The 23,495-nt window shown below is 46.6% G+C and overlaps 1 protein-coding gene across 1 annotated transcript in view; it reads right to left on the reverse strand.

Annotated features, from left to right (window-relative positions):
* Nucleotides 1-23,495, reverse strand: part of CABLES1 (Cdk5 and Abl enzyme substrate 1) — a 102,354-nt gene that overhangs the window by 55,714 nt on the left and 23,145 nt on the right. The gene's annotated exons all lie outside the window — the stretch shown is intronic.

A 23,495-nucleotide genomic window follows, 5' to 3' on the forward strand; every position in this document is an offset into this window, starting at 1 on the left:
CACAAATGCTTTCCAGATGCTAAAGAACTGAAAACCACCTGCCCAAACCTCCTTGATCTTCCTTTGTCCAACTGAAATAAGAATGGGTCCTAGATAACTCAGAATATCTGATACAGGGACCGGGTTGGGTGATGGTTGGCAATGTCACAATAAATCCATTTGAATAAAGACCATCACTTCATAATACAATAGGTGATTTGGCTGATGGTGGGGGGTGGTGGTGATGAGAAAAAAATCTGATTCAATCTTTACCTTGGAAAGGACTAAAATTAGGATGTCTATTTTATATTCACTTGACAACATTTAGGTTAAGAACATGCAATTATAACCAAGGTCTAATTTGTCATTAAAAAAATGAAATGTTTTTTGCTTTGTTCTGTGTGTATTGTTTCTGACCAACCATGTGGCTACCTTTTTGTTTCACATTTTATTTTTAATAAGAAAGGTCATTTTTGCAAACCATTTGAGGGCTTCATCGATTTTCTCAGAGCCTGTCTTCATCTTTTTAAAAAATATTTATTTATTTGGCTATGTCGAGTCTTAGTTGCAGCATATGGGATCTCTGATCTTTAAGGTGGCATTCAGGATCTAGTTCCCTGACTAGGGATTGAACCCGGGCCCCCTGAATTGGGAATGTGGCGTCTTAGCCACTGGACCACCAGGCAAGTCCCGTCTTCATATTTTGACATCAAGTCCTTTCTAAAACACTCAGCATGTTCTCCCTGCTTTTCTCTCCAGTGACCCTTGTCCATCCACGTGTGAGAACTGGAAGCACTCCGACATCACCTTCAGTGTCTTCATGACATGCTGACCTTTTATAAGATATGCAGTTTTATTCTGCAGTTAACTTACACTGAATTTCCATTTCTCTAATGTTGCCAGATTTCCAACAGTTAGCCAGACTGGAGGCAATGGCCTTGGGGAGACACTGGTCTTAACCGAGGGGTAGGGAACTGATTTTATAGGTGGGGATTTGAAAGGAACCCAATTCTTGAGCAAGCAAGAGCTCTCTATGCAGCCCCATGAGTCCGGGGACTTGGCTCACCAGGACCCCTGTGACCCTGTGGCTGAAGGAAGGGGCCACTTCATCTACTGAGGTCAGTTCCTCCGGGTGCCAGGTCTGGCTGGAATGTAGCTGCAGGCTGGGATAGGGGCCTAGTTAGTCCCACTCCCATCCACCAGAGCTCTCAGAGATAGGCGTCGCCATGCTCCCCACCCAAGGGATGGTGTGATGCTACAAGGAGCATGTGTGCTGGGGCAGACAGACTGAGATTTCAATCCTGGAGTCTGGAAGCTTTGGAACCTTAGAAAACTTCTTAATCCTTGAGCCTCAGTCTCCTCATCTATGAAATGGGGAGATGAGAAAAACTAAGAGAGAGACATAAAGTCCATGGTACAGAACAGTTCATGACTAGGAGCTCCTGGGTTTTCATTATCACTCCAGTTCCTGCCACCGGGGCTGCACCGTGACCCATAACCCTCCCCACTCAGTTGATGGGGTCATCTTGGCTCTCTTAGCTCTGGCAGCTCCTCCAACCCCAGCCAGCGTCTAGACTGTCACTCCAAACACCCTGTGCCTGAGTCAACCTGTGACACGTGCTCCCTCCACTCCTGCCCCTCCTTGTAAGCAGAACTAACTTGGTGTCACATGTGCTGCTGCACCGGTAACATATATAAATTGTGTGTGCTGCTTCTCACCTAATACCAACATCTCCTCCAATGGGCATGTGATTAAAATGATAATTTACTCTGTCTACTTCTGGATAATGTTCTGAGTTGTTAAGTCAAAAGTGAAATATTATTTTAGGTATGCACCTCTAGATTGTCATTAGACAACCTATTCACAGGCAGAAATAAGTGTATGGGTTTCGGACCCTGAAAATTCCAACAAATTCCATCAAACTCCAAGCCTTCCTTTCTAGAATAGCATCATCAGGTGACAGGTAAACACACTTGGCTCGACCTGCAACCAGGGTGACTACAATGACCGTACAGCTTCAAGCTCTCCCTTCCTTCAATCATCCTGACAGGGGTCAACCAGGAAGCCCTGTGGTCAGCCCTGGGCAGCAAAGATACAACCAAGGTTGCAGCAAAGGCCCGGCCAGTGCATTCTGCCCACCCGCCCAACCACACCAACAGCGAGCCTGGCCTGTTGGGACCGCAAAGCTGACCCCGGCTTGACTCCTGTCTTCAAGGGCTCATATTCAAGGAGCCATCATCAGCAGGGAATTCCATTAACAATCCCTCGAGCTCCTCTGGCATTTGGGGCTGCCCCTCCTCCCACCTCAAAAATGGTGAGGCCAGTCCTCCAGTTGCGAATGCCAAGTGAACCCACAGAGGACACATCAAGCCCTGTAGGGTACCCTGAGGCTCACAGGCTCCTGTCCAGCACTCAGACCTGGAGGTTCACCTTGGAAAACTAGGTCCAGTCCCACAAACACACAATCTGACAATTTCCTAATCTAAAAGCCACTCCCAGCATGCTCTTTGAAAAATAATCAAATTAGGATACATCTTTCTATGTATTTATAAGGATTTGTTTTCTAAAAGCTATTAAATCAGATATTCTCTTCATGAGTTGAACAGCTATAAATTCTCTCTTTCTCTCTCTCACACACACAGAGGCACTCTTAAGGTCTGGATTCCTTAAAGGGAAAAAAATCCAAAACTCAAATGCCCAACTGTTCCTTTAAATTCAGCAAACGTGCCTCCCCTCTTCATGAACAGAACCAAGCTATATACTCTTTAAGATGCACATATAGAGCTTGGAAAGAACTACCATGGATCCTTATAAAGAAACCATCATATGCATGTACACACTGCTATATTTAAAATGGATAACCAACAAGGATCCACGAAATAGCACAGGGAACTCGGCTCAGTGTTACGTGGAAGCCTGGATGGGAGGGAGTTTGGGGGAGAACGGATACGTGTATATGTATGGCTGAGACCCACACACACATATATATGTATGGCTGGTGGATATGCTGTCCCACCAGCATATCATAGTGTTAATCAGCTATACTCCAATATAAAATAAAAAGTTAAAAAAAAAAAAGAAATTGTCACATGGCAGCAGGAAAACAAAGATGTGATCCCTGCCCTTCCTGCCACAAAGGGCCTGCCCTGTGGTGATCGCTCATCTCTGCCCCCTACCACCCAGCTACATCCTTCCAGGCTGTGTAAGAACATCTTCCCTTGCCTTCTATTCTCAGAAAGCCCCAAATGAAAGGGAAGGCTAAGAATAGGTGGCCAGCCTTCACCAGACACTTTTCACACTGCCGTCTGCCTCATAAACCAAGTCCATGACTGTGCAGACTCCTAACCATTGGGCACGGTTAACAAGCAGAGGTCTTTGCATATTTTAATGACTGATGAGGAATACTCAGCCTTGGACCAAAACAGCATGCCCCCTTATTAAACAAGCAGACATTCAATAACAGCCCAAGCATTCTGCGTCGACATCACTACATGGATGGCTGAGTCCTCAGAATTCAGGGTCCCCTCTGTTATCTGACAACTATTATCTGGGTCCTTCCACACTGGCCACCAACACTTTTGAGGCCGATGTGGTTCACATTCAACACTCGTAGGTGAGTCAGCCTCCCTAAAGCCCCCAGGCTCATTTTAGAGTATTATCCTTTGAAGGCTGGACTCTGCTGGGGCAAGAAAATGCCAATACCTGATGTGTTTGTCTATCTAGATATACCTACGTGGACCGACTAATTCACTTCTCATTCAGGCTAATGGTTGACGGTGGTGCAAGTCACCTAGGACCCAGGGCTGGTCACAGTGGGAGTCCTGGCAGTGGAGCCTCATCATAGTGGACACTGGACTCACTGATGTCCCTGCTGACCAGTGAGGCCAGGGCAGGGTCATCCTGGGTCCCTCTGCTCAGGGTAATTCCCTTATGGGGTGACCCAGGGCAGCAGCTTGGCCCCAAATCCAGTGTCAGGTAGTGGGCACAAGCGGAGACAGCTCTGGCCCCTGATGTAGGACCAAGAGGAGATAAGGAAGGTGATCCCTGGTCCGACAAGTAAGTCGGGTTGGATCAATGCTCTCCACCCTGGCTACACCCAGGGAACGCGCACCATCTCTGGGAGAAAAACTCAAGCTTTGAGAGTAAGAAGAAACCCTGACCACCTGGGCCAACAAATTGCTATCCTGTGTGGCTCTGCTTCTCCCCATGTAAGGAACCCCCTTCCCGGCTGTAAGACAGGCCACTGGACGGGGCGTGAGGGCCCCATGGATTGCTCAGCTATACAGGGGATGTGCCAGCTGAGGTCATAATTACTTCAAATCCATCTAGACAGTTATCATGATCAAAAAAGCCCAAACAAACAAAACCTCCAACCACAGAACTTTTTCCTCTAGTCACCAGACACCTATACACTTGTAATTTATTTGCTTTGTTACTTGTGTCCTTCTCACACTGACCACCTCCTTTCTGTTGGAAAAAAAGTGATGACTCCAGGGGATTTCCCCAGTGGTCCAGTGCTTAGGACTCCATGGTCCCACTGCAGGGGTGCCTGGGTTTGATCGCTGGTTGGGGAATCGTGATCCTGCAAACATTACAGTGTGACCAAAAAATAAAAATTAAAAAACCAAAACAAGTACAGAGATAATAACACAGAAACATATACATTACCATATGTAAAATAGATAGCCAATAGGAATTTGCTATATGACTCAGGGAACTCAAACTGGGGCTCTGTGACAACGTAGAGGGGTGGGAGGAGGTGGGAGGTGGGAGGGAGGTTCAGGAGGGAGGGGACATATGTATACCTATGGCTGATTCATGTTGATGTATGGCGGAAACCAACACAATATTGTAAAGCATTCATCCTTCAGTTAAAAATAAATAAACTTAATTATAAAAAAAAAAAAAATGGCCCCTCCTGCCACTGAGCTGCTCAGCAAAGCACTCGCTCCCCTCACCTGTGCAGGCTCAGGGGTGGCGTGTACTTAGCCAACAGCAGGGACTCGATCAAGGCCAGCTGAATAAACTCATAGAGTTCGCCATCAGCAGGTGGGTGTCTGGGGAATCTTCCCAGGCAGCGTTTTCGTGGCCTTCCACTCAAGGCTTCCCTATACACAGTTATTACTGGGATTTCTCTGTTCAATCCACCAGATCCCAGTCTGATCACCAGAGCCCAGAAATCATCCTCAGAAAGCATCCCATAGCCTCACGACAGTGAGAAGCAGTAGACCCTACCCCTGCAGGAGGTCGGGGGGCAGGAGGGATGGGGAGAAGGGTCAGTGCTCCCAGCACAGCCCAGCAGTGTGCAGGTAGAAGGCCTGATCTGTTTAAAATGGATTTCTTCTGAGTTTATTAAACATTCATTTCCCACTTGCTTTTTGACTATAAGAGTAATAGGTTTTCATTGTTAAAAAAAATTCGAAGATGTGTGAAATAGAAATTGAGGAAATGACCTGCAAACCCCAGGGCCCAGAGAGCACCCTCTAAGAGTCTGGTGTGTGTCCTTTCAGACTTGCTCCTAGTTTCACACATGCTTGTAAACATAAATGTGTATATATATATATATATATATATATATATACACACACACACACAGCCTCCTCTGTCCATGGGATTCTCCAGGCAAGAATACTGGAGTGTGTTGCCATGCTCTCCTCCAGGGGATCTTCCCGACCCATGAATCGAACCCATATCTCTTACGTCTACCTGCATTGGCAAGTGGGTTCTTTACCACTAGAGCCACCTGGGAAGCCCTTTCAGACATATACTTTTTATTTATCTGGCTGCATCGGATCTTAGCTGCAGCACATGGGCTTCTCTAGCTTTGGTGCTCGGGCTTCTCTCTAGTTGTGGCACACGGGCTCAGTAATTGCAACATGTGAGATCAGCTGTCCCGAGGCACGTGGGATCTCAGTTCCCTGATCAGGGATCGAATCTAAGTCCTCTGCATTAGAAGGAGGATTCTTAACCACTGGACCACAAGAGAAGTCCCAGAGATGGACTTTTTAGCAGGTAGAGAATCCCTTTGCAAAATGTCCTAAGATTCCATCCCTTGGTCAACATATCTCACCTACAAGAGAGGGCTTATTACTTCATTAAGCCATAAAGAGAAGAACCCCTATGAATCCAAGAATCATACTTTCACTGATACAGCTTTTATGAAAATGCTGGCTTTCAAATACCAGGCTCTCAAGGTCAAGTGCTAATGTTCCACTGCTCTTTCCTTCATTCTCTCACACGGCTTCTGATTGTTGGGGTCATAGCACCAGAAGCTCGAGCTCCACACTCAGCATCTAAATTGGGATGATTTTGGTCGTGATTTGGCAAATTTTAAAGCCAAGATCCCAGATGCTTCTGTAGCAGAAATTGTCAGATTGTGCTCCTTGAAGAAGCAAACTGTTTTGCACCAGTACATATGTGTTCACAGATGAAGGAAGAGAAGTCAGCTGCCACCTCTCAACAGAAGTTACAGAGTCTTACGGCAAAACGGCCCTGGCTTCAGCCAGAAGACGTGTTCGTTAGACGCATGCTCAGTTCTGCTTTCCACGGATCTAAAGCAATCTGTCTCACAGCAAAGGTGCTGGTGGAACTGAGTGAGGCCCTAGCTTGCCCATGTGGCAACGGCTGCTTGTCAGACTGTGGAAGAAACTCCAGAGGAGAGCTGGGGACTCTCAGCCAGACATCACAGTCTGGCTGGGCCAGGTCACTAGGCTGGGGTGGCTGCAGAACCCCCGGCCTGGACCAGTCAGGCCCTGCAGGAGTATTAGGCAAAGAGCGCATGACTGGTTTGCTTGAGCAGGGGAAAAAACCCTCTCCCCTGCGGCAGCATAATGCATGTACAGCCAGATCCACCCTCAGAATACTGATGGACACAGTTGACACCTCCAGAGGATCATGGCAGGTTTCCTTGCAAAGGAAGGAAATAGATAATCTTTAATAAAAGAAGAGCTGTGTGGATCCAGAAACAGACCAAAAAAAAAAAAAGGCTAGGAAACTGATTTCGAATCTGACTACATTTTAAGAGTCTCTAGCTGATGAGCTGGGCAAAGAATCACATTGAAATCAATACACTGAGATGCCAATCAGCTTGTTCAATTAAGATCTGTTTCTATGTTTAAAAAATTCAGCCATTTCCTGTTTTTGCAAACATTTATTTATTAATGGAATATCAAATAGCAAGCAGCAAGCTGGATACTGAGAAACAGCAGTATATAAATACTGTCTCCTCCCTCATGGAGTTTACATTTATGATAAGGAAGACAGACAAGAAACAAGTAAAATGATTCTAATTGTAAAAGAAATTAACACAAAGGGGGAAGAAAGCAAATGGTCTAATAATACTGTGGGGCTACTAGCAAGACAGACTTCCCAGGTGGCTCAGCGGTAAAGAATCCGTCCGCCAAAGAAGGAGCTGCAACAGACACAGGTTCAGTCCCTGGGTGGGAAAGATCTCCTGGAGTAGGAAATGGCAACCCACTCCAGTATTCTTGCCTGGAGAATCCCATGGACAGAGGAGCCTGGTGGGCTACAGTCTGCAGGGTCGCAAAGAGTCGGACGGGACTGAGCAACTGAGCGCATACACACGCTCTCAGGATACATTTAAGTCATCTGTAAACGTATTCAGTTCTTGTTGCCACATTTTTATACTCCTGTCAACAAAGCAACTCCAAGTGTTTACAGGGAATTCGGAGGCACTCAGCTTGTCCGAGTCTACTTTCGTTTCAAGGTTCTCATCAGACTCACCAAAACCTGGAAAACCAAGGTGTGAGGTCATCTTGGCATGGAGGGCTATGCACAGACAGACTTGTGGGCAGGGTTTAATAACTGGCCAGGTTATTTACACCTCAGATTCCAAGTCCACCCTACCCACTGGGCCCTGCTGATCTTACAAAATCCCCTTTCCATCATGTCATTCCCTAATTTGAAGATCCACAATGATTCTCCCTGGGAACAAGTTCAAACTCCTCTTAAAAAGGGACTAAGACCTCTGACTAGAGGTCAGAGGACAGAGCAGACACAGCACAAGGGGCCATCCTGAAAGCAGGTCTCCTGGGGGCACTCCTGGGGTCCCAGCGAATTGGGGCGGGGGGCTCAGCCAGGGCCACGAGCTGACAGTGCCACATTCTAATTCCCCCTGCACCCCATCCTGGAGGGAAGGGCCTGGCACTGCAGCTGGAGGGAGCAAGTTGGCCAAATGTACAGAACAGGAACCAAGAGCAAGTGTTTTTGTTTTAAAATCAGGACCCAGAAAAGTTTTGGGCTTTGTGTGACTGATGAGATAAACAACAGTGTCCTTCAAAAGAAGATGCCAGATACCCACGGAGGGTGAACAGGGAGCCAAGCCAGGACAGGGTGAGGATGGGAAGGAGACATGAGCAATAAAAAGATCACTCAAAATAAAAAGATCAGCTTCATATTAGAAAGGAAAGAGGCCTGTCAATCGAAAAGAACCAGTTCAAGAAGTCTGGGGCCAACTCACGTTTGTTCTGAGTAGGAACCAGAATCTAAAGAATCAAATCCAGGTATTTCTGTGAAAAGGGTGCCCTGAGCCAGATGCGGAGCGTGTGGGAGGCAGGGGAGGGTGCTAGTGAGCTCAGACAAGAGCCAAGATTTAACTGGGAGAGGACCTGCTGGAGAAGGAGCAGCCGGTCTAGCACAGGAGGTTCGAGGGTAAACTCAGGAAGGATGGACACACACGCCTCACGGGAGCTGGATAGGACAGAAGACCAGGTTTTGCAAGACACAGAGGCATTCCCTGAAGCAACGTCAGGGAAGAAGCCCAACAGAAATCAGGAGCCAGACAGGTCCCAATCAGATGGCGGTTCCAGGAGGAGCTGGTGAGACCCCGAAAGTCAAGTGAACATGCAGATGGGTGGGCTGGGAGCTGCACCGCAGTGCGGTGAAACAGACATGTGCACCCCGAAGCATGCGTGCACGTGTGTGTGCATTTACACGGTTGTTGTTGTTCAGTTGCTAAGTCACATCCGACTCTTTGAGACTGCATGGACTGCAGCACGCCAGGCTTCCCTGTCCTTCGCTATCTCCTGGAGCTTGCTCAAACTCTTGTCCATTGAGTCGGTGAAGCCATCCAACCATCTCATGCTTTGTTGCCCTCTTCTCCTTTTGCCTTCAATCATCAAACATTTATATGGTGTTTCCTTCTAGAGCCGGGAACTTCCTGATGTTCAAGCTGGTTTTAGAAAAGGCAGAGGAACCAGAGATCAAATTGCCAACATCCGCTGGATCATGGAAAAAGCAAGAGAGTTCCAGAAAAACATCTATTTCTGCTTTATTGACTATGCCAAAGCCTTTGACTGTGTGGATCACAATAAACTGTGGAAAATTCTGAAAGAGATGGGAATACCAGAACACCTGACCTGCCTCTTGAGAAATCTGTATGCAGGTCAGGAAGCAACAGTTAGAACTGGACATGGAACAACAGACTGGTTCCAAATAGGAAAAGGAGTTCGTCAAGGTTATATATTGTCACCCTGTTTATTTAACTTCTATGCAGAGTACATCATGAGAAACGCTGGACTAGAAGAAACACAAGCTGGAATTAAGATTGCCGGGAGAAATATCAGTAACCTCAGATATGCAGATGACACCACCCTTATGGCAGAAAGTGAAGAGGAACTAAAAAGCCTCTTGATGAAAGTGAAAGTGGAGAGTGAAAAAGTTGGCTTAAAGCTCAACATTCAGAAAACGAAGATCATGGCATCCGGTCCCATCACTTCATGGGAAATAGATGGGGAAACAGTGGAAACAGTGTCAGACTTTATTTTTCTGGGCTCCAAAATCACTACAGATGGTGACTGCAGCCATGAAATTAAAAGACGCTTACTCCTTGGAAGGAAGGTTATGACCAACCTAGATAGCATATTGAAAAGCAGAGACATTACTTTGCCAACAAAGGTTCGTCTAGTCAAGGCTATGGTTTTTCCTGTGGTCATGTATTGATGTTAGAGTTGGACTGTGAAGAAGCCTGAGCACCGAAGAATTGATACTTTTGAACCGTGGTGTTGGAGAAGACTCTTGAGAGTCCCTTGGACTGCAAGGAGATCCAACCAGTCCATTCTGAAGGAGGTCAGCCCTGGGATTTCTTTGGAAGGAATGATGCTAAAGCTGAAACTCCAGTACTTTGGCCACCTCATGCGAAGAGTTGACTCATTGGAAAAGACTCTGATGCTGGGAGGGATTGGGGGCAGGAAGAGAAGGGGACAACAGAGGATGAGATGGCTGGATGGCATCACTGACTCGATGGACATGAGTCTGAGTGAACTCCGGGAGTTGGTGATGGACAGGGAGGCCTGGCGTGCTGTGATTCATGGGGTCGCAAAGAGTTGGACACGACTGAGCAACTGATCTGATCCTTCTAGAGCAGAGCAACAAAGGAGGGGCAGGAACACCTGCAGGACAGGTGTGGGGGAGTGACGTGGAGGCAGTAGGTTGGAGGTGTTCCCTTAGACTGAGGCTGATTGTAACCTGTTCTGAACCTTCCGAAGGCCCGAAGGCACCTGAGTGGTGTCAGATGGACTCCCCTCCGGCCTCTTCAGGAAGTGTGTCATCCTGGATCCTCTTTTTGGTAGTACTCAGCCCGGGGTCTTCTCTTAAACAGCTCACCCTGACAATAGCTCCAGCATCAGTGACCTCACCTTTCTTTCCCAATCCTCAGGAGGACTTAACTGTTGCTTTGCAAGGATGCCTTTACATGCTAAAAACCTTCTGGGACTTCCCTGACGGTCCAGTGGTTACGACTCTGAACTTATAACACAGGAGGCAGAGGTTCTGTCCCTGGTTAGGGAACTAGGATCCTGCATGCTGTGCAGCCAAAACAACAAATAAATAAGAAGACCTTCTAAGCCATTAGAAGACAGAATGGGGGCCCTCTATGCCCAGCGCTGTGGGGTCTGCAGCACAAAGACTGGCGACGGACAGGAGGAAGTTGAGCTCTACCCCGGGAGGTGAAGTCTGCTCCCTGACTCTCCGTTTGAAGAGCTGAGATGTCAGTGGAAGCTGATTTAATTAGAACCAGCAGAGACAGGCGGGGCAGGTGACTTCCATGCTGGTATTTCACAGAACCTTTCGAGGCCTTTCCAGCATAATCGTTCCCCTGAGTTTCTCCTTTGGTTTCCAGCTTGACCTTTCTCTGCTCCAAAGGGCCTTCAGTAGAAATGGATTCTGACAGCTCGGAAACAGCAGGCAATTATTTATAGCAAATTCGGGATGGATGGGGTTTCATCAATCTTTATTTTCTGGTTTTCCCGATTAACCACGGCCTGCACTCAGTCACAGCGTACAGAAACGAAGACAGATGAGCCCTTGTCTTTCCAGCTTCAAGCATCAGCCTCCTTTTGCCCACTGAGGGACTCAAATGATCTCATTTGTCTCTGGAGCCTTTTAAAAAAATCCCTTGTTTTTCCTGGGCTGCCGAAGTTTAGTCTCTTTATTGAAAGCTGATGGGGACTTTCACAACGGGATCGCTAGGCTCATAAGAGGCTTATGGGGTAAGGAATGTGCCATGGTGACCAAATCGTAATTCAAAAGAAAACTCAGAATCTGTTTCACCTGCTCTTCATCCAAATCCTACCATCCTCCTAAGGCACAGTGCAGTGTTACCTGCTCTGCCAAGCTGTCTCTGACATTTTCTGAGCTCTTACAACATTTCTGAGTTCTTACAACCATACTACATGGAAATATTGATATCTAGATACTTGTAGAATGATTGATTTTATTCTTATTATGCCCTGTATCTCCATGACGCATGCAAGCTTAGTTGCTCAGTCGTGTTTGATTCTTTGTGACGCCATGGACTGTAGCCCTCCAGGCTCCTCTGTCCTTGGGATTTTCCAGGCAAGAATACTGGAGTGGGTTGCCATTTCCTTCTCCAGGGGATCTTCCCAACATAGGGATCAAACCTGCGTTTCCTGTGTCTCCTCCATTGCAGGTGGATTCTTTACCTGCTGAGCTATCAGGGAAGTCCCCGTCTCTCCAATCTGACTGCAAATACCTGGAAAAGATAATTATGTCTTCCCTTCTCTATTTTCTATTTTTCTGGCTGCGCTGGGTCTTTGCTGTGGCATATGGGCTGTTCATTGCAGTGTGCAAACTTTACCTAATTGCAGCCTGTGGGCTTAGTTGTTCTGTAGCACGCGGAATCTTAGTTCCCCAAGTAAGGATTGAACCTGTGTTCTCTGCATTGGAAGGACCACTGGACCACGAGGGAAGATCCTGTCTTCTGTTCTTTGAAACCTCCTTAATGACAGCACAAAGCCTTGTCATAACAGCTGTCTGCAGCTACATCAGGCTCACAAGAAGCAAGGATGGATCTTAACTGCTCCAAGGAGTCAGATGAACACTGCTCAGGGGGACTCTTCTGAGTCCTCTCAAAAAACCAGGAGATCCAAACCATATCACAAATGAGGTCCAAATGAAAGCTGGGACTGCAGAGATCGTCGGTGGTCAAACTTCTTCCGAGTAGCAGAATTTTTTTTTCAAACTAAATGTTAAATCAAGTCCCAAGATATAAAACAGATTAGAGTAATGATAAGTTTTACAAGTAATTGTTTGACATTCAAATGTATAACTCCATCACGATTAGAGCAGTGAAACTATTTTGATGCACAAGCAAATCTCAAACGAGTAGTTACAGATGATATTTCTAACCTGAGGTCATGTCAGTGTCTAGTTTGTCTTTTTAATCTTGGTTGTACAGTATGGAGATAATCCCAGTTGATACACATAAGTAGGTACCTATGGTAACCATTTTCAAACATCTCAAGACTCACTTCAATTAAATAGACGTGGCCAGTTAAACTTAGTTGCATAAAATCAACTTACTCTGGCAGCATAATTAAAGCAAAATTAATGTACAGGCGGTCACCAGCATGATAGGATTTGCTATAGAAAGCTATTGATTTTGTATTTTTCAGCAGTTTTTAAAAACACTTTATATATATATGTATACATTATAAGTGTATAACATTATACCTCAAAATGTTAAACACAAAATTACCCCATATAAGTGGCGATTCCATTCCTAGACATAATTCAAGAGACATGAAAGTTATATTCACACAAAAAGTTGTATGTGAATGTTCACAGCAGCATTATTTATAACAGCCAAGAGGTGAAAACAACCTAAATTCCATCTGACTGATGAATGGATGAATAAAATGCAATATTCTTCAGCCATAGAAAGGAATGAAGTACTGATGCTAAGCTAAGTTGCTTCAGTCGTGTCCGATTCTGTGCAACCCCATAGACGGAAGCCCACCAGGCTCCCCCGACCCTGGGATTCTCCAGGCAAGAACACTGGAGTGGGTTCCCATTTCCTTCTCCAATGCATGAAAGTGAAAAGTGAAAGTGAAGTCGCTCAGTTGTGTCCGACTCTTCACGACCCCATGGACTGCAGCCTACCAGGCTCCTCCGTCCATGGGATTTTCCAGGCAAGAGTACTGGAGTGGGGTGCCGTTGCCTTCTCCGAAGTACTGATAGAGGATACAAAACAAATGGACCTTGAAAACACTATGCAAAGTGAAAGGAGACCGCTGCACAAGACCACATAGTGTATGAGTCCAATTAAACAAACTCCATAGAAGCAGAAAGTGGATTAGAGGTTGTCTAGGGCTGGGTGTGGGAAGCAGAAGGAATGGGAAATGACTGTTGATGGCCACAGGCCTTCTTTTTACAGTGATGAAAATGCTCTAAATTAGAGCACGGTTGCACAAGTCTGTGAATGTACTAAAACCCAAGACTTGTGGTTTGTTGTTCGGTCACTAAGTTGTGTTCGACTCTTTGTGACCCTGAGGACTAGGATCCTCTAGGCTCCTGGTCCTTCACTGTCTCTTAAAGTTTGCTCAAATTCATGTCCATCGAGTCAGTGATGCCATCCAATCATCTCCTCCTCTGCCGCCCCCTTCTTTTGCCTTTAATCTTTCCCAGCACAGGGTCTTTTCCAAAGAGTTGGCTCATACTGTTTTCTAGAAAGGACAGAGCCTGGGGGCAACTTTCAAGAAGCAAGAAGAAAGACAAAACACCCTCCGAGGTGCTTCTGTCAGCGTCTGGGGAAGTAGTTTAATTTTTTAACAGCTTATTCGGAACCCTTTGAAAATACATTATTAGCACATCGGTCTCACTGTCTAGCTAATTAGCAACTGCAGTTCTAATTACCAGGCTGTTCAGGAAAGGTTTCCAAAGTGAATGTGCAGTCAGAGAGCTATGCCGAAAACCACATGGACATTCACTTAAATGTCCTGTGGATCCAACTGCTTATTGGATGCTCTGGCAAAAGTCCAACCCAGAGGTCTGAGCAGCTCTTTATGCCAGCACTTCGGTGTGAGACTCCATGGTTATTATGGGAAATAACCTATTTTTATTAAACATTTGTATTGCGGGCTTCCCAGGTGGCACAGTGGTGAAGAACCCACCTGCCAGTGTAGGAGAAGCAAGAGATGCAGGCTCAATCCCTGGGTCAGGAAGATCCCCTGGAGTAGGAAATGGCAACGCACTTCGGTATTCTTGCCTGGGAAATTCCATGGACAGAAGGGCCTGGTGTGCTACAGTCCATGGGGTCACAGAGTCCGACAGGACTGAGCACATGTACACACACACACACGGTTGAGTTATTATATTAGTTTTAGGTGTACAACATAGCAATTTAACACTTTTATGGGTTATACTCCATTTAAAGTTATTATTAAAATATTGGCTATATTCCCTGTGAAAAGTGAAGCTCGCTCAGTCGTGTCCGACTTTTTGCGACCCCATGGACTGTAGCCTACCATGATCCTCCATCCGTGGGATTCTCCAGGCAAGAATACCCAGGGATTGAACCCGGGTCTCCTGCATTGCAGGCAGACGCTTTACCATCTGAGCCACCAGGGAAGCTCATATTCCCTGTGACGCACAATATATCCTTGTAACTTACTCATTTTATCCACAGTAGTTTGTGTCCTTTAATTCTCCTACCCTTATCATGCCTCTCCTCTCTTCCCTCTCCCCACTGGTAACCACTTGTTTGCTCTCTATACCTGTGAGTCTGTTTTGGTATAACCCATTTGTTTATTTTTTAAGATGTGCATATAAGTGATCACATATAGTATCTGTCTTTCTCTGACTTACTTCACTAAGCATAACACCCTCCATGTCCATCCACGTTGCTGCAAATGGCAAAATCTCACTCTTCTTTACGGCTGAGTAGTAGTCCATTGTGTCCATGTGTGTGATATATCACAAATAATATATTCTTAACAACCTCCAAGGTGAGGGATATATTATTTTCAACTAATGTTTCCAAAAGCAATGGGCTAAAATAAATGTAACGGTTGCCATTTTATCTTCCTAAGGATGTTCGCTGGTGTTGTTGAGGGCAGGATCCTTATACTGGATCTCTGGGATCTCTTAGGGGGTCTGCCTGCACACCTTTAAAATCAGATGTAAGGCACGCATGCATATATGTGTGTCTACACTCTCTCTCTTCTAAAAGAGAATCTATGAGATCCCAAGAAAAGATCAGAACCCACTGTTATCAGGTAAAGAATGATGCCAGCAGGGGTGACAGGGCAGAGTCCCAGATCCAGTTCTGTCCCTATTATGTAACTTGCAGCAAGATATCATTGTTACCATTATCAATGTCATCAGTACATACACACAAATATTCAGTCCTTGGTGGTGGAGATACAGAGAAAAGCAAAGAAATGTGAGACCTGGTTCCTGTTCTGGGTGACTATTATGGAGACAGGGCAAACACAGCTCTGAAGCTTGGAGAATTTGATCAAGTACTCACAAGCCAGAGCATGAAATGCAGGTGAGCTCTGAGCCATGCCCACTTGGCAGGGAGGCAAGGCTGACGGGCTTGTGGGGAACCAGAGTTCCACTGAGGATGCGTGTAGAGGGTGACTCTCTGCAGAGCCTTTGGCTCTGCCTGATGAGGGAGGCATGGAGCCCAGGTGAGGGTTTTACTAGGTGGCAGGAATCTTGGAAAAAGCTGAGGGATGACGGTCAAAGCAGAGATGAGGGTAGAGCGTGAAAGCTGGGTAGACTCTAAAGATCGCAGAAGAAATAATAACACTCTGATCTAGCAAAAGGAGAGTAGCAAAACAGAAGGATTTTGTAAAACGTTACCAAGAAAGGGATGCTCAGGACTTCCCTGGTGGTCCAGTGGCTAAGACTCCACGCTCCCAATGAAGGGGTCTGGGTTTGATCTCTGATCAATGTCAACTACAAACTGGTACTTGCCAAAAGCATTGCCAGTGACTGAACAACCAGGGCATTTGCCATCTGCCTCTGCAGATTGAACCCTATGTTGCTACAGCTGTTGACCTTCAACACCCACTGCGGGAGTTCAGGGTGGAGTAAGGCACTCTGTGCTCCAGGCAATCTGGTGGGACAGGTCTTTAGATAGCTAGATATCTTCAGCAATTGATTTCATAATCCCAATCCTTGCATCTCCTCTTACCTAGAAAAGCATTAAATCCATTCATGATGATGTCAGCTCCTCATGACAAGCAGAAAACCTTTCATAAAATGAGTACTTAATTGCATTGAACTCCTCCTTCACCAAAATCTTATATATTGACCTTCCCCCAGTGCCTCTTCAGAGCAGTCTCTCAGAGCTATCTGAGGTGCTGCCTCCTGGGCTGCAGTCCTCATTTGGCCCCAGCTAAAACTTAACTCCCAACTCTTACATGGTGCATCTTTTTTAGTCGACATCAAGGACCTAGATCCCACATGCCGCAACTAAAGATCTTGCATGTTGCAACAGCAAAAAAAAAAAAAAAAAAGAAAGAAAAGGAGGTATGAATCAAGACACTCAGAGCAGACAAGAACCGTGCATATATACTATGGGGAGTTTCCACACACATGAACCTACTCCTCCATCTCTGGGACAAAGCTCACCTAAATTATAAACTATTATAAATTATAAACTATTCATTCACACATTCAAACGTCCATCCAGCATTTACTAAGTACCCACGACAAGGAACTGGGGGATCAAGAATGAACGGAGCACAGTCCCCACCTCCAAGGACAAACTGATGGGGAGACAGCTGAAGAATGCTTAGGGACGTCCCTGGTGGCCCAGTGGTTAAGATTCTGAGATTCCATTGCAAGGGGCTCAGGCTCCATCCCTGGTTGGGGAAATTTCACATGACATGAGATGTGGCCGAACAAAAAGAAAAAAAAAAAGGAGAGAGATTATAAAAAGGAGAGGATGTGTTGTGAGGGCAAGGGGAAGGGGGAACCCCAGGGCAGGGCCAGGGAGGAGACCTGGGAAGGCTTCCTGGGTGTCAGTGCTTGGACAGACCCTGCAGATCACTCATCCAGGTGAGGAGACCACACACGGTCCGGCTGCAAGAGTCACATGTTAGCAAAGCCCCAGGAGGAGCTCCCAAGGATGTACCACACCACCCGGTCATCTCCAGAGGGAATAGCAACTCTGCCCTTCTCTGCAGCCAGCACATACGAAGGTTAAGAAGGCGATCTTAACTGTTTCTCTGCAATGCAAATCATCCCCTGAAACTGCCCCCGACTCAGTCTGGGAGATTTTATGTTTGGATTTCAACCTGAGTCCTTTAAAACGGAAGCTTGTCAGGCGTCAGGACATGCGAAGCTCACCCTGAGGCTGGACTGTGCCTATTAAATTGGCGCCAAGGTTTAATACCTCATAATCATCAGGAGCCCAATTTCCCAGGTTCATAAACCCAGCAGCAGTCCAGCTTCTGAGTTTAGACTAATAAAAAGCACGAGGCATAAAGGGACCCACGGCCCAGCCACAGGCAGCCCGAGAAGCTTGGGGTATGTGGTCCTGGAAACCAGAAACACCCCCACCGCCCACCCTGCCAGAGGCCAGAGAGAAGGTGTGAAGAAAGCATTCCTCCTGTATGGCTGGGACAGACCCTCCAACAGCAACCAGGCTCTCAGTAAGGACGTCAGACCAGACCAAAAGGCTGGCAGGCCCTTGTTACAGGAATATCACATCCTAAGCACTCCAAGGGCTTATAAACATCCTCTGTCCATGGGATTCTCCAGGCAAAAATACTGGAATGGGTAGCCACTCCTTTCTCCAGGGGATCTTCCCGACTCAGGTATTGAACCAGGGTCTCCCTCATTGCAGGTGGATTCTTTACCATCTGAGCAACCAGGGAAGCCCTTAAAGACATCTCTGCATTTAATTCTCACTTTCTCTATAAGGTAGGTACTGTTCTGACTCCCATTTCACAGATGGAGAAACTGAGGTTCCTACATGGTATGTAACTTGCCCACGGTCCCAGAGCTGGGAGGTGGTATTGACAGATAAGGAACTCTGGATCTCTTCCAGAAGGAGCAGCTCATAGCCTGATGGAGGAAGGAGTGGGCTGTATTCCAGAGGGGAGTCAGGAGGGATGGAGGGCTGCTCAGTGGTCCCCCCTCCCACGGGGCTGACGGCTTATCACTGTCATCGCCAAGCCCTGCAAGGAGCCACCGCTCTGAGGTCTCCCATGATCCCACGGGGCTGGCTTCAATCTGGGGAAACCCCCAGGTTTCAAAGGAGTCTGGGAGAGCCTCTGCAGGTCACACACGGCTTTAAACCCCCTCATGTACTTATCTGAACATTAGGACATCTGCCCCCATGGTCCTTTCAAATTCTGATGCATTCTCCAGATGCTTGTTTCAAAAGAAGTGAAGTTCTAACAGTTTTTGCTAGGTTTGAAAGAAAGCTCTTTTACTTCAAAGTTTATTTCAAATGAAAGCTATGTTGTCAAAGAAATAAGACAGCTTTCCCAAACTAGGTAGGAATGGTGGTTTCAAAAAAAAGAATTCACTTTTGAACCTTGATTGGGCATAGAAGAGCTTCACTCTTGGAGCTCCAAGGCTCGATTCGCATTAGGAATAACTGAGTTTTCCTCATAGATCAGGCTTATTTTTTTTTTTGGTCGCCTGGGTTGTGGGATCTTAGTTTCTGACAAGGCATGGAAACTGGGTCCCCTGTAGTGGAAGCGTGGGGTCCTAATCACTGGATCATCAGAAAAGTCCCTCACAGGCCAGGCTTAATGTGTTGAATCATTAGATCAACACATCAATAGATCAATCATTAGACTTCAGAGGCTGGAGTCTAATGGAGATCCTGTACTGTGGGCACCTGGGAGGGGAGCCCCCAGTGCAGGTCTGAGCACTTGTCTCCTGCACTGAGGACCTCATCATGGTGGGGGCCTCTCAAGTGTAGAGGCGGGGGGCTCTTCTTCCAGGCTCAACTGTCAGTCCCACTCTGGGGCTCAGCTTTGCTCTGTGTCCTGGTTTTTCCCCACTAAAAAAGTTTTTTTTATTGTGGTAATATACAGGACTTCCCTGGTGGCTCAGATGGTAAAGAAGCAATGCAGGAGACCTGAGTTCGATCCCTGGATCAGGAAGATCCCCTGGAGAAGAGAATGGCAACCTACTCCAGTATTCTTGCCTAGAGAATCCCATGGACAGAGGAGCCTGGTGGGTATAGTCCATGCAGTCGTATATACACAATCTAAAATTTAGCATTTTAACTATTTTTAATGGCAACCCACTCCAGTACTTCTGCCTGGAAAATCCCATGGACAGAGGAGCCTGGTAGGCTGCAGTCCATGGGGTCGCTCAGAGTCGGACAGGACTGAGTGACTTCACTTTCACTTTTCACTTTCATGCATTGGAGAAGGAAATGGCAACCCACTCCAGTGTTCTTGCCTGGAGAATCCCAGGGACGGCGGAGCCTGGTGGGCTGCCATCTATGGGGTCGCACAGAGTCGGACACGACTGAAGCGACTTAGCAGCAGCAAGCATACAGTTTAATGGCATTAAACACATTCACATTGTTGTAAAACCATTACTCTCCCCTCCCCACAACCCCACCCCAGAAACCACCATTCTCCTTTCTGTCTCTGTGGATTTGACTATTCCAGGTCCTTCATCTAAGTGGAATCATACAGTATTTGCCCTATTTCACTTGGCATAATCCATCCAAGTCGCATGTGCCAGAATCTCCTCCCTTTGAAAGCTGAATAAGTAATATAGATCACATTTTGTTGAGTTTTCATCCATTATAGGGCTTCCCCGATTGCACATGTAAAAAATCCACTGGCAAGGCAGGAGACAAGGGTTCGATTCCTGCATCAGGAAGATCCCCTGGAGGAAGCAATGGCTACCCACTCCAGTATTCTTGCCTGGAGTATCCCATGGACAGAGGAGACTGGAGGTCTATAGTCCATAGCGGTGCAAAGAGTCAGACACAACTGAGCCACTGAGCACACAAACTCACATCCATTAACGGATACTTGAATTGCTTCCGAGACTTCTGGGTATCGTGAATAACGCTGCTATGAACATGGGTGGGCAAATACCTGTTCCAGTTCCGTGCCTGGCTTTTTTGTTGTTTGAACTCTGAAAGGGCAAACTGGCATCACTCCTATCAGATGCCCCAGGGTTGCCCCTGGGTGGCCCGGAGGGGTGAAAGGAAGGGAGGCAGTCCCCAGGGGGTTGCCCACACAGACACAGGTGTCTCCCAGCGAGCTGCCAGTGAAGCTCCGGTATTCATGGGAGCCGGCCTGGTGCTTTTAAGTGTGGGAATGAACGAAAAGCCACAAGCCCCTACATGCCCATCTCCTTCCCTGCCCCAAACATACCCTTCCGTCCAAGAAAGGTAAGCCGCCCACTGAGCCCCCCAGGGCACGTGTGGGCAGCTGGAGCCCTGGTGTGGAGCATCTCCATCCTCCCTCCTTCCCCCTCGCCCCCTCTGCAGGCAGAGCCCCCTCCTGGCTCCCGTGACATCCTGGACACGGCTCTGTCACGGCAGCCCTGCACCGTCTTGGTGGATTTCCCATCTGGCTCTCTTAGGTGACTCAGGGCTTCCGAAGTCCAGGACTAATGCATATTACCAAAGGTGGTGGCTCAGACAGTAAAGAATCTGCCTGCAATGCGAGTGATCCAGGTTTGATCCCTGGGTCGGGAAGGTCTCCTGAAGAAGGGAATGGCAACCCACTCCAGTATTCTTGCCTGAAGAATTCCGTGGACAGAGGAGCCTGGTGGCTACAGTCCACGCGGTGGCAAAGAGTCTGACACGACTGAGCAACGAACACTAATGCACATTAGGTCCACAATTAATATCCGTTGAAATGTTAGTCGCTCAGTCGTGACTGACTCTTTGCAATCCCATGGACTGTAGTGCGCCAGGCTCCTTTGTCCACGGAATTCTCCAGGCAATGCTGAATGATGGAACAAGGTGAAATAACTGGCTCCTCAAAATCCCCAAACAACCCCAAATAAACACCACATAAATTATCATGGACAGAATCAACCCAATACGTGTTTCCTAAGGATGGCACCTTGCTAGCCTTTTCAAGTGTATTTTGAATGAGCCAACACAACTGCAAAAAAGGGGCATCTGGCAAGTAACATGGACCCTGAATTTCCAAATAACTTTTTGAAAAAATTAGTCTGCAGCTGGACCATCCGGAGCTGGAAGATTCTCGGTGGGGGTGGTGGTGGTAGGGTCCCAGGCTCTGTCTGTTCGGAGGCTCTGTTTCCTGACACATGAGGGGAAAAATCCAGGAAGTCTCCCAAAGAAGCCTGGAAAGTTTTTGTTTTTTTTAAGTGGAAAAAAAAATAGACGCAGAATTGAAATTACCATTAAGCAAACATGAAAATATGAAAGCACACTCCCAGGAGAACAGGGAAAATAATTTCCGCTGATAGTGATCTTGAGGTCAGTTTTATGGAGTGAATCAGGCACCAGGCAGAGAGCAAGGGATCGGCTTTCTAGTCCCAGCTTCCCGCGCCCTGGTTCAGTCATTCAGAAATAACTCCTACTCCTTGCTTTTTCTACTTTACAACGAGGGAACTGCCGCCCTTCCTCCTCCGTTAAGACTGTCAGCAGAGAAATTGTGCCCGACACAGAACCTGGAGGATGCCCTGACTTCTGACAACACAGAAAGAATTCCATAAGCGCCCACAAACACAGCCACCAACAGACACGTGCAGGATGAGACCTCATAACAAGAGGAGGTATTCATAATGTGATACTTAGTGAAGAAAGGAAACTTGCAAAATCGTATGTACAGTTTGGTCTCTATTAAAAGAGAGAGAATATATACGCACACCATAACCAATTGATAGACTGTAAAGCACCCAGCTCTGTGCATTCGAGCATGCTCAGTCACGTCCGACTCTCTGCAACCCCGTGGACTTGTAGCACGCCAGGCTCCTCTGTCCATGGGATTTTTCTAGGCAAGAATACTGGAGTGGGTTGCCAGTTCCTCCACCAAGGGATCTTTCTGATTCAGGGATCAAACCTATGTCTCTTGTGTCTCCTGCATTATAGGTGGATTCTTTACCACTTGAGCCACCTGGGAAGCCCCATGCCCTACACCAAAAACAGTAACTGGTCATTTCTGGGTAATAATAGACTTACGGGTAATTTGAATTTCTGGCTTTTTTCTAAATGTTTCACACAGGTATTCCTTTCTGTTATCAGGAAAAAAAATATAGTTTTTTAAAAGATGTATAATTACACAGAGACATAAATATATATTATGTGTGTGTGTGTGTGTGTGTGCGTGCACGCCCTGTGAGTGTATTCTGGGTGATAGGGAAGAGTCAACTGGTGCCATTATTGAAGAAAATAGGTGGAAAGGCAAGAAATTAAAGGTTGATAAGACAACCCTTTGGATTAAGTGATTTCTTGGCCAGTGGCTCACACACACATATCAAAAAAATCCCTAGAATTGCTTCTTTCCAGCAGACAGGAAATCACTCATTTCCCCTGAATTGTGAACTTTCAGGCACCAAGTCTGATGAGGAATCACTGCATTCAAACCAACCTTCCTTTTCCTTCTGTAAATCACCTCTAAGTGAGAGCTTGCTTCTAGACAGTTTGGGAAAAAACAGCAAAATCCTTAGTTGTGTGTCCACCCAGGTTCACAGCAGTATGAGTGACAACAGCCAAAAGGTGTAAACAACCCAAGTGTCCATCAACGGATGAACGGGTAAACAAAGTGTGATATATACACAACAGAATATTATCTGGCCTTAAAAAGGAAGGAACTTCTGACACATGGTACCACATGGATGAACCTTAACTGCTAAGGGAAATAAGCCAGTTATAAAAGCACAAAACACGACACATTCCAGCCCTAGAATCGGCTGGATTCTAGCCCTTGATGGCTCCTAGAGCAATCAAGTTCATAAAGACATGAAGTAGAATGCTGGTGTCCAGGAGCTGGGAGAGGGAGGCATAGGAACTTATTGTTTAATGGGTACAGACTTACAGTTTTGCACAATGAAGAATGTTCTGGAGATCAACTGCAAAACACTGTGAATGTTGAACACTACTGAACTGTACATTTAAAAATGGCTAAGAGTAATTTTAAACTGTACATTTAAAAATGTGTGCGTGCGTGCTAAGTCACTTTAGTCATGTCCGACTCTTTGTGACCCCACAGACTGTAGTCTACCAGGGTTCTCTGTCCATGGGGATTCTCCAGGCAAGAATAGTGCAATAGGTTGCCGTGCC

Source organism: Bos mutus, chromosome 24 (genome assembly GCF_027580195.1).
Source record: "Bos mutus isolate GX-2022 chromosome 24, NWIPB_WYAK_1.1, whole genome shotgun sequence".
NCBI lineage: Eukaryota > Metazoa > Chordata > Mammalia > Artiodactyla > Bovidae > Bos > Bos mutus.